General features: G+C 48.2%; 1 protein-coding gene across 3 annotated transcripts in view; it reads right to left on the bottom strand.

Annotated features, from left to right (window-relative positions):
• The window catches only part of PHACTR3 (phosphatase and actin regulator 3), a 407,993-nt gene that overhangs the window by 233,411 nt on the left and 161,668 nt on the right, over positions 1-12,914 (bottom strand). Inside the window, exons 3-4 of one of the 3 annotated variants that reach the window (XM_059895900.1) lie at positions 813-1,277; positions 86-203 (exon numbers count right to left, since the gene is read on the bottom strand). The gene's annotated coding sequence lies outside the window, so the exon portion shown is untranslated. Of the gene's footprint in view, positions 1-85; positions 204-718; positions 1,278-12,914 lie in introns of all 3 variants that reach the window. The other 2 variants (XM_059895898.1, XM_059895899.1) reach the window with 2 other exon arrangements.

The following is a 12,914-nucleotide window of genomic DNA, read 5'->3' on the forward strand; positions in this document are numbered from 1 at the left end:
AAGAGTAGCCCCCCTTCCCCAGCCCCCAGCCCCTGGCACCCAGCATCCCACTCCTTGTCTCTACGGATTTGACTTAGGTAAGTACCTCACACGAGTGGAGTCTGCACTGTTTGTCTTTCTGCATCTGGCTTATTTCATGCAGAGTAATGATCTTTTCTTCTCATTTCTGCTCGGCTGAGACGTTCTGCGTTCATACTGGGAGCCTTCGAGGGAACATGGCAAGTGTGAAGATACGTCTAAAAAGAGGCGGCGTGGCCAGGCCACTCGCATTAGTGCACATGCAGTGGGAGGCTAGGGGACCACAGTCCTCTGCTTTAAATACTCATCTCCCTCTGAGCCAAAGACCTGGGAGGGGCTGGGGGTCACCCCACCCAGAGTAAATCCCATGGGTGCAAGAGGAACGTGCCCTCTTTTAGCAAAGTGAGGTGCTTTCCCAAAGAAGGGAGGGGGCTGCGGGGTGGCCACAGCTCCAGCAAGTGCCCCCCAAGGACGGGTTGTGCTGGGTAATGCTGGAGGAGCTGGGGGCAGAGGCGGGGACCCAGTGGGACAGTCCCCATGTGGGGAAGACTCCGGGATTGGGGGAAAGGGGTTTCCACGTAACTCCTTCCAGAGGTGTTACTAAACACTAGGAATATTTATTTTTAAGTACTTTTATGACTTTTTTTCAAACAACGTGGCTCTAAGCAGACAGCAGGCTTTAGGGGACCCTAATGCTTACCTGGATTCTGTTAATTTGAGCGGAACCCGTGCGTGAGGGCCCGTGCCCTCTGGTCCACGGTGTGTGGCATCTCAGTGCACATTTGTTGACTTACTGTGGAATGCTGAGCCAGTCGTTCCAGTGCGACGTGATTCAAGGAGTCTGGGAAAGTGAGAAGGTCTGGCTCTGAGTCAGAGCCTGTGAGCTGAGCCCAGAGTGGAGTCCTGAGTGCCTGTGGCCTTGCCCACAGGAGGGCCACGCTGGTGGCCACTGTCCAGACCGATGGACCTGGCTGAGCCTCCGTAACGGGTCCCTGATGCCCAGGACAGCTCAACGTCCCGGATGTCCTGAAGATCCAGTCAGCCCGGGATGGTTCCCTCTGTCCCAGCCAGAGTCCCAGGCAGGAGAGGCCCAGAGGTCCCACCTCTGAGTGCTGGTGGCCTCGGAGGCGACTGCGGTTCCTGGGGTCCAGGGCCCATGTGACCCCATGAGCAGAGAAAGGGGCCCCCGCTGTCTCCTCCCTGCACTGGGCCACTTCCCTGGGGCTCCGGTGGCCTCTGTAGGTTGTTCCTCAGAAAACCTGCAAAGATGCAGACAGAAAACCACGGGTTAGTGACTTAGATAAAAATGTATTTGTTTCCTCCCTCTGAGAAAAGGCCAGCCCGGGGAAGCAGGGCGTCCACAGGTCATGTGGTTTGCTTGCTGTGCACATTCCTTCCACGGGTTTTGGTGAAAGAGCGGATTTGATGGAGGTGTAGCGTGAGGCTGCTGGACCTGCCACAGTGAAGTAAAGGAATTCCCCCCCCCCAGACCCAGCAGCATCCTCGTCAGAGCCTGTGTCTCCGCCCAGCTCCTACACCTGCCTCTGCTCCACTCCACGCAGCGACCTGGCCCCTGCCGCCCCCAGCAGCCGGTCTCCTGCCTGAAATGCCCTCGAGGTAAATACTTGATGTGGCTCCTGGATCCTGAGTGGTACCCAAGCAGCGCCCCTCACGTGCCTGGCATGTGGGGGAGGCACCCGGGGAAAGTGGTGGCTCTTGTTATCCGTGTGCCAACAGCCCACTTCTGGGTCAGGAGGCCACGGAGAGGATGACACACAGAGGGACAGCGGGGACATGTGGACACAGGACACAGAACTCAGCGTGGCAGGAGGGAGGGAGGAGGGAGGAGCAACACAGGGAGAAGAAGAAAGACAATAACATTTGTAGAAACGGCAGAAACAACAACAAAATAGCAGGTGTTTTTCTTTTTATGGTGGGGACGCTGTGAATCACCGCCCTGTCAGGTTGCCTTCTAGTGGCCATTGGCAGGATTGCATCCAAAAGTCTCACGTTTTCCCCAAAGAAATTCACCTGTGACCAGCGGATCCTGGAACATAAATTTCAGGGGCACCATAAATATATTTTTTAAATCACTTTATCTTACAAGTTTTATTTTAATTTTTTTATATTAATTCAAAATATAACCACCTTTGTTTTAATATAAGGCCCTGTTTATTTGGTTCTGTTTGAATAAAACTCTCCGTGTGGTCCCTGAGGGCCCCTTTGGGTGTACACCTTGCCATCTGACCAGGAGGGTCTTAGAGGTAAATTCCTGGCCCTTCAGCCGTCAGTGGAGAGGCTTCATCGTGTATGGTTGCCAGATGAAATACTCGGTAACATTTGAACTTCATATAAAAAAGGAATGATTTTTCAGTATAAGTATGTCCCCAACATTGCCTGGGAGAAGCCTGGAGATAAAACATGTCAGGTCCTGTAGGACCACCATCTGCCCCTGACTCGGAGGTGAGCTGGTCCAATGGGCCTTGAACCCCTGAATGAAGGCGCTTTGCTCACAGAGTCTGTCATTTTGAGCCAGAAGCTTGTCAAGGTTTTTAGGAGAACTGGACTTACGAGAATGATCAGGCCTCCCTGGGGGATGGACCTCAACCTGGAGCCCCAAATTCAGCAGGTGCGCAGCTGATAAGCACCTGCCCAGGTGAGGCTCTTCTGTCAGTTTCTACCTCCCCTGAAGAATCGATGTGTACGCAGCAAGGGGTATTGGCAATGACACAGACGCCTCCTGGTTCTGCCAGCAGATCATCAAGGTCCATTTTGCTGTCCATCATCACCTGGCCATCTGGTCCACTGAGTCTTGTTGGCCTTGGGGAGAGTCTGAGTCGTTGTGTACTGGCCAGGCCGATACAACACGAGTGAGGACAAGAGACTTCATTCTCAGCCAACAAAGCTGCATGAAGTCCACAGCTGTGCTGATTTTTATCAGGGGGCTCTTTTACCAGGCGCAGCCCAGGATTCTGTAGGGGGAGGCGAGTGCCCGCAGCCTGTCCAGCTCCACAGAGCTCTCCAGGCTGAGGCACTGTTTGCCACTTCCCTGAGGACCCACTGCCCCTGTGGTTTCACATAAACCTTTTGGCCCAATTGTCCAATTCCACGAGGGAAGTTGCATCCTGAATGCAACTGACAATCCCTTAATATCACCCAGCGTGTTGAGCTTGGTGATGTCATTTTGTCAGTGACTCAGGGCAGTGCTGCACCACCTGTTTCTCTAGAGGCCAGAAAAACAATCAGCCAAGTCAGTAATGACTTACCCATCTGGGGAATGGGCTGTCACTGACCATTTTAGTGAGGACACCTGGCACTGAGGGTGGATCCAGCCTGGGACGGCCCCTTGTCAGTTTCCATGTCCTGGAGGCCTTACTGATCAGCCAAACGGGGCTGTTAAATGGGGACAGATGGTCTGTAACATTCCTGTCTGCAGCAAGCCCTGAGTTAACAATCCCCCATCCGCCTGGAGGGCAGCCCAGCTTGCGATGAACAGCCCACTGGGCTCGGGTAACTTAGGAGATTGGGTGGGAGTGGACACGCCCCACTGTTACGACTTGAATTCTTTGCTGAGGGTCAGAACCCCTCAGATGACAGTGACATTCTGAGCCACAAGCAGCCAAAACGCCAGGGCCCACAAAGCACTCTGCTGTGGGACCACCATTGCCAGCACCCCCAATGGCCCAAAGACCCCACCCACAGACGTATCAGCACCCATGTGTCATAGATCATCACACTCACCCCAAAATCCCCAATGTCATCCGTTTAATCCCACCCTAATGGGGACCTGGAAATATGGTCATGTGGGAACCAGCACCCAAGAGCCCCAGAAGAATCTGAATTCCCCCCATTCTGCCCTTTATCCTGATAGGAGTAGAGGGTCCCTGGTCCCAGTGGGTCCTGGAGACCTCGGTCCATCCCTGACTGTGTCAGATGCCTGAATCATTTGGGTCTGCAATGTCCCTTCCCCAAACAGACCCACCAACCTAGCTGCCTGGGGCTCCCCCACTTCTGCCCACGTCTGCCCTTCGCTCTGTCCTTCATCCCTAGAGAAGGATCTCATTCCGGCAGCCCCATCAGCGGTTCTGTGCAGAGTGAGGCCAGCAAGTGACCGACCTGGTGGAGCCCCTCCCAGGCCCCTACTTCCCTATGACATCGTCCGCGACCCCTGGGACACCACGGGAACACCCCCGTGGCGGAGGGCACCTGAGCAGCCCGTCACCCTCCACCCCCAGCGCCGGCTCTGCCCTGGGGCAGCGGGCTGAGGGGCCTCGCGTCCCCACCAAGCCATGGGGTGCCTGTTGGCGACCTTGCTCACTGCACCAGTGTCCAGAAAGTGGCCTCTGTCATCTGTCACCGGAAGTCTGAATGATTCTGCCCTCGGCCTCGTGGTACCCAAGACACCGAGAGAAACACACCACAGGAAAGCACCGGACGGAGCCACGCAGAGAAGAGACACGGCAAGATCAGCCTCAGCAGCGGGCGAGGCCCCACGTGGAAGCCGCCCCCGGGGCCACTGGCCTGACGCACCCCTCCCGTGCTCATCAGAAGGGCGCCGTCCCCTCCCCTCAGGGGACAGAGAGAGCAGTGGGGTTGGCCGGGTGCCGTGTGACACAGAGCAGAGGCGACACACAGAGTCTGACCTGGGGAGAGAGATGCCCGCACGAGGGGCCGGGCCCACACAGGCTGCAGGCGAGGTGGGGATGTGCTCCAGGCCCGAGGCCCCTCCACTGGTGGCCGAGTGGGGTCGCAAGACGGCACACGTGAGACTGTCCCTCCCAACAATCCCCTTACGATCCGGCAATCCCGCTTCTGGGTATAAACCCTAAAGAATTGTAATCAGGATCTCGAAGAGCTATTTGCGCACCTGTGTCCACTGCAGCGCTGTTCACGATACAGAAAACATGGAAACACTTGAACATCCGTCGGTGGATGGCTGGTACGCACCGTGCGGTGTAGACATCGGTGGAACGGTATTCCGTCTAAAGCAGAAGGAAACACTTGCTGTGCTACGTACGACATGGATGAGCCGTGAGGACACCGTGCTGAGTGAAACGAGCCCGACACGAAACACAGATACGGTGAGAGCCCGCTCCGTGATGATCTACGGTCATCAAAGTCTTAGCAAGTTCGACGGTGGGCCGGGGAAGGAGGACTTGCTCCATGGGTAGAGTTTCAGTCTTTCAAGGTGAGAAAGTTCCAGAGATCAGATGCACAGCGATATACATAGAGACAACACCACTGCACTGCACCCTTAAACATGGTCTGGATGATTTTGTGTTATGTGTTTTTATCACAATTAAAAAAAGAAATAAGAACCTCCCCTTATTTGTCCTAAAACTGCTGCTTTCAGACCCCCGGGTAGCACTCGTTACTTTTGCGTACCATGGCCTCCTAGGCTGCGCACGTCCCAATTCACGGAACCTTCGACTATGTTAGGCTACGTGGCAAAGGGCAATCAAGTTCGCAATGAGTTAGGTTGGCTGATGAGCGGACTGCAAATGGGGAGACGGTCATGGATTATGGGGTGAGGCCAGTCAGCACGAGGAGCCTTCAAAGTGGAAGAAGGAGGTCAGAGGAGGTCAGAGGAGGTCGGAGGGGGTCAGAGGAGGTCAGAGGAGGTCAGAGGGAACCGTCCTGTGCCGTGAGCTGCATTTTCTCCACCGCTCCGGCCCCCCACCCCGAATATTCACTGACGCCCTAACTCCCGTGACTGTGTCAGGATATAGGGACTTCAGGGGGTAATTAGGTTCAATGAGGTCAGAGGGGCGGGGGCCCCAATCTGTGGCTTTGTGAGAAGAGGCAGAGAGGGAGATCTCAGTCTCTGCCCCACGTGAGGACCGTGGGAAGGGAAACACAGCTGGCCAGGAAGAGAGGCCTCCCCAGAAACCAACCCTGGCGGCACTTTGATCTTGGATTCCAGCCTCCAGAACTGCGAGAAAAGAAATGTCCGTCGTTTAAGCCCCCAGCCTATGGCTTTGTGTTGTTTCAGTCCAAGCTGACTGAGACAGTCCGCTTGCTGGCTTTGACAATGGAGGAGGAGGTCAGGAACCAAGGAATGTAAGTGGATGTTAGCAGCTAGAAAAGATTCTCCCCCCAGAACCCCAGGAAGGAGCAGAGCCCTGCCCACACCTGGACTCCAGCCCCGCGAGACCCACGTCAGGCCCGCACGCAATACAGCTGCAAGACAAGAGATCTGTGGTGTTGTAAGTCACTAACTTTGAGGCAGCAATAGGAAACTCAGACATATATCAGGATCGAATACATACATCACGAGTCTGGTCTTTTCCTAACCCTAACTTCCATGGCTTTATAGATTCTATAACATTCTCTTAATCTTTCCAGAACTTTGCAGACAAACGAGTCCAGTTGTTTTTAAAGTCTTTTATAATGGCCGCTCGTTGTTTGAGATCTCTTTCCCCAGGTCATCTTTCTCTTCCTTTGCCCCTGGACATAGATGACGAACACTGGTGCAGAACTGAGGGTTCAGCTGTATCAGGCTTTGGGATGAGGTCATCACGGTTTTGGCTTTGTTTCCCCAATTGACTCCATTATGGTGCTTACCCAGATGTTGTTAGCTGTGTTGGCTGTGGCGGATGAAGCCCATGTCTGTGGGAACACTATACAATGGCTCTTTATTGTCTTTGTAACTGATTTCTCACAGTTATCTTTGTAGAGTCTGGGTTGTGTATTCCCTAAATGTAATAGGTTCATCTGCCATCTTTTAATTGGTTCACAGTGCCTGGAGGAATTTGCATGCATTTTGCCACCCGGAGGAACTTTTCATCATCTGTGAGGCTGGCTATTTACCAGCACGTTCTCTGTTTAAACACACTGCTATACGATTTTTTAGTAGACACCAGCCCTTCCACTCAATACTTAATCATGTTTCATCCAAGACAAAGTCAGTTCACGTCCATGGAGTTGTCTGGTCCTAATCTAGTCCCAGATATGACTTCTCCTTTCTCTAGCTCCTCATAGATACCCTGCCCCACAGCCACCACTGGTAACTTACTAATATTCTCCCCATGTGTTTTACATATGTTGAATCTATGTTATTAGGTGCATATACATTTACATCGTCGCACCTTCCTGGTGCACTGACCCTTTCATTATAGTGACATGACTCTATCTCTAGTAATATGTCATAAGTTAAAGTTTACTCTGCCTGATAACTAGTACCAGTATAGATAAGCCAACTTTCTTTTGGTTAGTATTTACATTCATCTTTTTCCAAGAGTTCACTTCACACTTTCTCTGCCCTTAGGTTTAAGTAGTTTATCTTGAAAGCAGCAACAAGTTTGTTTTTTTCTTCCAGTCTGGCAATCTTTGTCTTTTAATTGGATTATTTAATACATTGCTGTTAAATAAAATTGATAACATCTTTGGACTTACTTTTTATCCTCTTACTATTGCTTTTCTTTTGGTCCTACATTGATTATCTTCACTTATCCTCTTCATTCTCACCTTTAAAAATCAATCAAGTGTGTGATATATTCCATTTTGTCCCGCTAAGAGCTTGGTGGTTCTAAATTATTTTACTATTATTTCAAGCTAAAATAAATGGTCCCTGTGGAACAAATTATAAATCCAGCTTTGAAGTCTAGAAGGCATTCAATCAAGAAGGTGATGGTTCTGAAGCATCTTTTGGGGGCCGAGTGAGGGCAGGCAGTGGCAATTTGGGTGAATTATCTGGTTTGTGGTTTGAATGAGTCCGGTGGTAGCACTGGTTGTTCTCGTGAACTCTTGAGTGGCCCGCACAGCAGCAGGTATGAGAATTGTCCACACATTTGATCTGTTGTGGTGACTTCTCTGAAGTTTATATTAAGTCATTTGGCTTGTAGGGCTTTGGGGAAAAGGCAGTTTTAGATTTTAGTGATTCCAAGTCAGCAGGATGAGAGAAAAACTGAAAACCTTATAAGGCATCCAAAGAGTAAACATCACTCAAGGACTTTACCTCCTCTTCCGGGGAGGGGCTTAGTGCATTGCCTGTGGAGGACACCTAACTTAGATGGTTGTCTTGGGCAGGTACGAAGTTTTGTGACTGTCATAAAAAAGAATTCCAGAAGTCCGTCACTGGGGTGGGGTCAAAGGGCATGGTAATTGTTATTTTTCATGCTCCTTAGCAAAAGTGCCATCACCTGCGATCCAAGGAAATGATCTTGTCCTTGATATTTACCAGTGATTCTGATAGGAAGGAAATGAGAGGGGTAAGAGGAGCGGAGAGAGCCTGGAGCGCCATCAGGAGGCCAACGGTAAACTCCGCTTGGGCTACTGACACTCATGACCTTGGGAATAAACTTGCTGAACCTCAGTGCCCATCTCTGTAAAACGGTGGCAGCAAAGCCCATCAGTATGCTAACACATATATATGGAATCTAAGGAAAAAAAAAAAAAAGGTCATGAAGAACCTAGTGGCAGGATGGGAATAAAGACGCAGACATACTAGAGAATGGACTTGAGGATATGGGGGGGGGGGGAGGGTAAGATGTGACAAAGTGAGAGAGTGGCATGGACATATATACACTACCAAATGTAAAATAGCTAGCTAGTGGGAAGCAATCGCATAGCACAGGGAGATCAGCTCTGTGCTTTATGACCACCTAGAGGGGTGGGATAGGGAGGGTGGGAGGGAGGGAGATGCAAGAGGGAAGAGATATGGGAACATATGTATAACTGATTCACTTTGTTATAAAGCAGAAACTAACACACCATTGTAAAGCAATTATACTCCAATAAAGATGTTAAAAAAAAATTAAAATGCAATTTAAAATTTTCAAACGCTCAAGGTAAACGATGCACAGGGTTTGGACCCCGACTTCACATAACCCCCAAACCCGGCCGCGGACCCCGTGGTTGGTGAGCAACCCCTGCACTGAGAGTCACGAGCTCAGAGCCCACGTGCACCACCCTGTGTGTCCCGGGACCTGGTGGGTGACCCGAGCCTTGCCCAGGACCATTTCACGGCCAGACCCTTGTTTGTATTCACTGTTCCCCACCCCTGTCTCTCTGCTCTCATTTATGTGACACTCTGAGCCCCTGTAGCCGTCTGTGGGAAGGAAGGAGCGTGAACCAACACCTAGCAATGTGAGTGTGATTATAAATTAGCTTCCACTTGCTTAAGACCCTGTGTGATGTCACAGCCGCACGAAAGGTGGAGGCCCCTTGTCCACTTGCGAGGGGACACGGGTGCTCGGAGAGGCCACAGAGAAACAGAGCTCCTGAGCCGCACTAAGATCCAGGCAAAGTCTTTCCCGGGGTCCGCCCTCCTGGGTGTCAAGGGACCAGCACATCCTCAGAGCAGGGAGCTACCTGGGCTCGTGCTGGGGCTCCGTCCCAGCCCCAGGGAGCGGCTGCCTGCGGCCCGAGGGGTGAGCTGCCCCCAGGCCCCTGGGGAGGACCCTTATGATGCTCTAGTGTCGCAAGGGTCAAGAAGGCCGAGAGGAGAATGACAGGAGCATCGTCATGACACATGGAGAAGCGGGATTTCTCTAGAGCACTTAGGTCGCTTTTACTTGATGGTAAAATTGGGTCACTCAGTCGTTCTCAAATTCACATTTGCAGACCCGACCAAGACACAGGGGAGTGTTTGGGGTGAAAAAAATGTGAGCTGCTTACAAGGGAAATTTTTCATATTGCTAGGGGGTTATTTTTGCGATGAAAAGCGTGAATAAAAGAGCAGCAAAGCCAGCTTTAGCAGCCTAGTGACAAAACCCCACTGTTGCAGTGCGAATGCACTATTGAACGAGATCTGCATATTTCAGAATTTTATATTCTTAAATAGATGTTTTTCAACCTCATGTCCTCAAGCATGGTCTCAGGGACTTTGAGAATTTGTTTCCTTTAAAATGAACTTGGGGGCTTCCCTGGTGGCGCAGTGGTTGAGAATCTGCCTGCCAATGCAAGGGACACGGGTTCGAGCCCTGGTCTGGGAAGATCCCACATGCCGCGGAGCAACTAGGCCCGTGAGCCACAACTACTGAGCCTGCGCGTCTGGAGTTTGTGCTCCGCAACAAGAGAGGCCGTGACAGTGAGAGGCCCGCGCACCACGATGAAGAGTGGCCCCCGCTTGCCACAACTAGAGAAAGCCCTCGTGCAGAAACGAAGACCCAACACAGCCAAAAATTAAAAAAAATGTATAAATAAATTAATTAATTAAATTTTTAAAAAAATGAACTTGGCTCAGGTTAGAAAAACACAGCCGGGCTTCCTGCTAGAAACACATTCTATTCCTCAATTTTTCTCTAAAACTGCCGTTTTCAAACATTTTGGTCTTATGACCCCTTTGCACTCTCAAAAAATGTTGAGAATCCCAAAGAGCTTTTGTTCATGCAGAATAGATAAATAGAGAAATGGGTAGATAGATTTACTGTATTTAATATAAAAACGTATAATTTAAAAATGTTTATGTATTAATAAAAATAATACTAATAGACCTAATACATTGCTGGTGAGAAGGTAAATGGTGCAGCCACTTTGGAAAACAGCCTGGTAGCACCTTATATAGTTAAACATACACTGATCACAGACCCGGCAATTCCACTTCTAGGTGTTTATCCAAGAGAAACGAAAACATACATACACACAAAACATGTAGGTGTATTATTCACACTCTGCATTATTCATAATAGCCCCAGATGGAAAGAAATCCAAATCTCCAGCAACTGGCGAATAGATAACCAAATTGTGGCACATCCCAGCCAACTCAGCACTAAAAATGAACAAAAGATTAATTCATACACCAACATGAATGAATCTCAAAAACCTCATACATCAAATACATACAGAAGCCCTAAAATCTGAGAATTCAAGCAAACCCTGAAGTTTAAGAAACAAGCTAAGGATATAGACAGAAAATTCACAGAACAAGAAATGCAAATGGTCCTTGATCCTATGAACAGGTACTCAGCCTGATTTATAATATGAGAAATATAAATTAAAATTGCACCAAGACACAGTCACTTAACAAACTGAAAAAGCAGCTTGCAACATGCTCTGTGGTTGATACTGTGGAGAAACTGACACTCTCTAATGTCCCTGCTGGGAAGCCAATTCCTGGGAAAGGGGAGTGAAGCGACTTGTAGGACAGTCCTGTGTGCGTTTACCCCCCGACCTATTGATCTCACTTCTAGGATTGTCCCCAAAGACACACAGGAAAAAATATCAAAAGAGGAATGCAAAAGGGACAGGTAAATACGTCCACATAAACACTTATATTATCACAATGAAACAATGTAAATATAGCCAAAATCTAATAAACTGGGTGACTAGTGGAGGAGGGGACAATTAGGATGGAGAAGACAAAGATGCCACTCAAGTTCCCTGGCTGTCATTTTTATATCATTTTGATTTGGGCACCATGTAAATATTTTTGCATAATTAAAAAAGGATTACATTTAAAAAGGAAAACAATCTTTAAAATTTGAAAAGGATAAAATAGATAATCGACAAGGACCTACTGAGTAGCACAGGGAACTCTACTCAATATTCTATAAAAACCCAAATGGAAAAAGAATTTGAAAAAGAATAGATATATGTATATGTATAACCGAATCGCTTTGCTGTACACCTGAAACTAACACAACATTATAAATCAACTGTAGTCCAATATAAAATTTTAAAACAAATAAATGACTAAATAAATAAACAAAAATACTTAACAAAAAAATTTTTTTGGAAAGGAAACAAGCCTAAAATTCTATCAGACTGGTAGCATCACCACACGGAGAAAATCATTGGTTCAATTGACTTTAAAACACACTTTTAGCTATATAGTCCTAATAGGATGTATTCTGAGGACAAACACTCAAAGAAATGTCAGTCTGGGCTCATTATCGGTATGGCTATTTTGAAACTATTACAGAGGGATTGTAAGATAAAGTACACAATTATGTTAATGTTATTGTTGTTGGCAGCCATGATTTTCAGCCTTAGAGAAAAATTTTAAGTCAATGAAGCAACTCCCGAAAAAGAATAGATACATGTGTATATATAACTGAATCACTTTGCTGTACACCTGCAACTAATACAACATTGTAACCAACTACATTCCAATATATAAAAATAGAAGCAACTCCCTGCAATCTTAATGTTAAATTGAAAATATTGGTATAAACATATGTTTTCTTTATAAAATATTTTCTGTCTCCTAAAAAGATTTAGAAGACTACAACCCAGTAGTATTTAAGAACACTCCCAGTATGCAGATTTTAGTCCCTAAACACTATCTCCATCTTGTTATTCTGAAAAACTGATACACAACTGGAAAGAATAAAGCAATTATCTCGACAATCTCACTTGGACTGGATTATATTGCAGGGCCACCAAATAGGTGATGAGGGAGTCTTCTTGGGAGGAAAATGCCAGCTAATATAAATTCAGGGGGAATGACAGAGTTTTAAAAATCACTCTTTTGACCCTCTAATAGTAGTGGAACAAGGCAATAGTTATCAAGGGACACTGAAATCAGGAAGTGTGATATCGGTGGGGACGTATCTACTGACTCCATCAGGTGATGATGTGGGAAGCAATTCCATGCTCATTCACCATCACAAAAGTGAGATAAGAAAACACGTGCCCCATGGGTCTGGGCCCACCTGTGCAAGGTGCTTGCCTCATACCCTGAAGCTGAATCTAGTGATACTTCTGGGTTAGACACCTATCCGTACAAACTACAAACTACACAGCAAAAGTTTAAGTGACTGCACAAATCCAGAGTGTGAGTCATTCCGATAACTAAATGACAGGTCTGCACTGGAGTGGGGTGGGATCTGCGCAGGGGAGCAAGGGGATGGTTTTGCAGTAGAAGGGAATCAGAAAAGTGCACCAAAACAGACATGCAAATTGCCCTAAGTAAAAAGAGGCTTAACTTTGCTTATAACAAAAGAAATCCTGAT

The sequence above is a fragment of the Balaenoptera ricei genome, chromosome 15 (assembly GCF_028023285.1).
Source record: "Balaenoptera ricei isolate mBalRic1 chromosome 15, mBalRic1.hap2, whole genome shotgun sequence".
Classification (NCBI taxonomy): domain Eukaryota; kingdom Metazoa; phylum Chordata; class Mammalia; order Artiodactyla; family Balaenopteridae; genus Balaenoptera; species Balaenoptera ricei.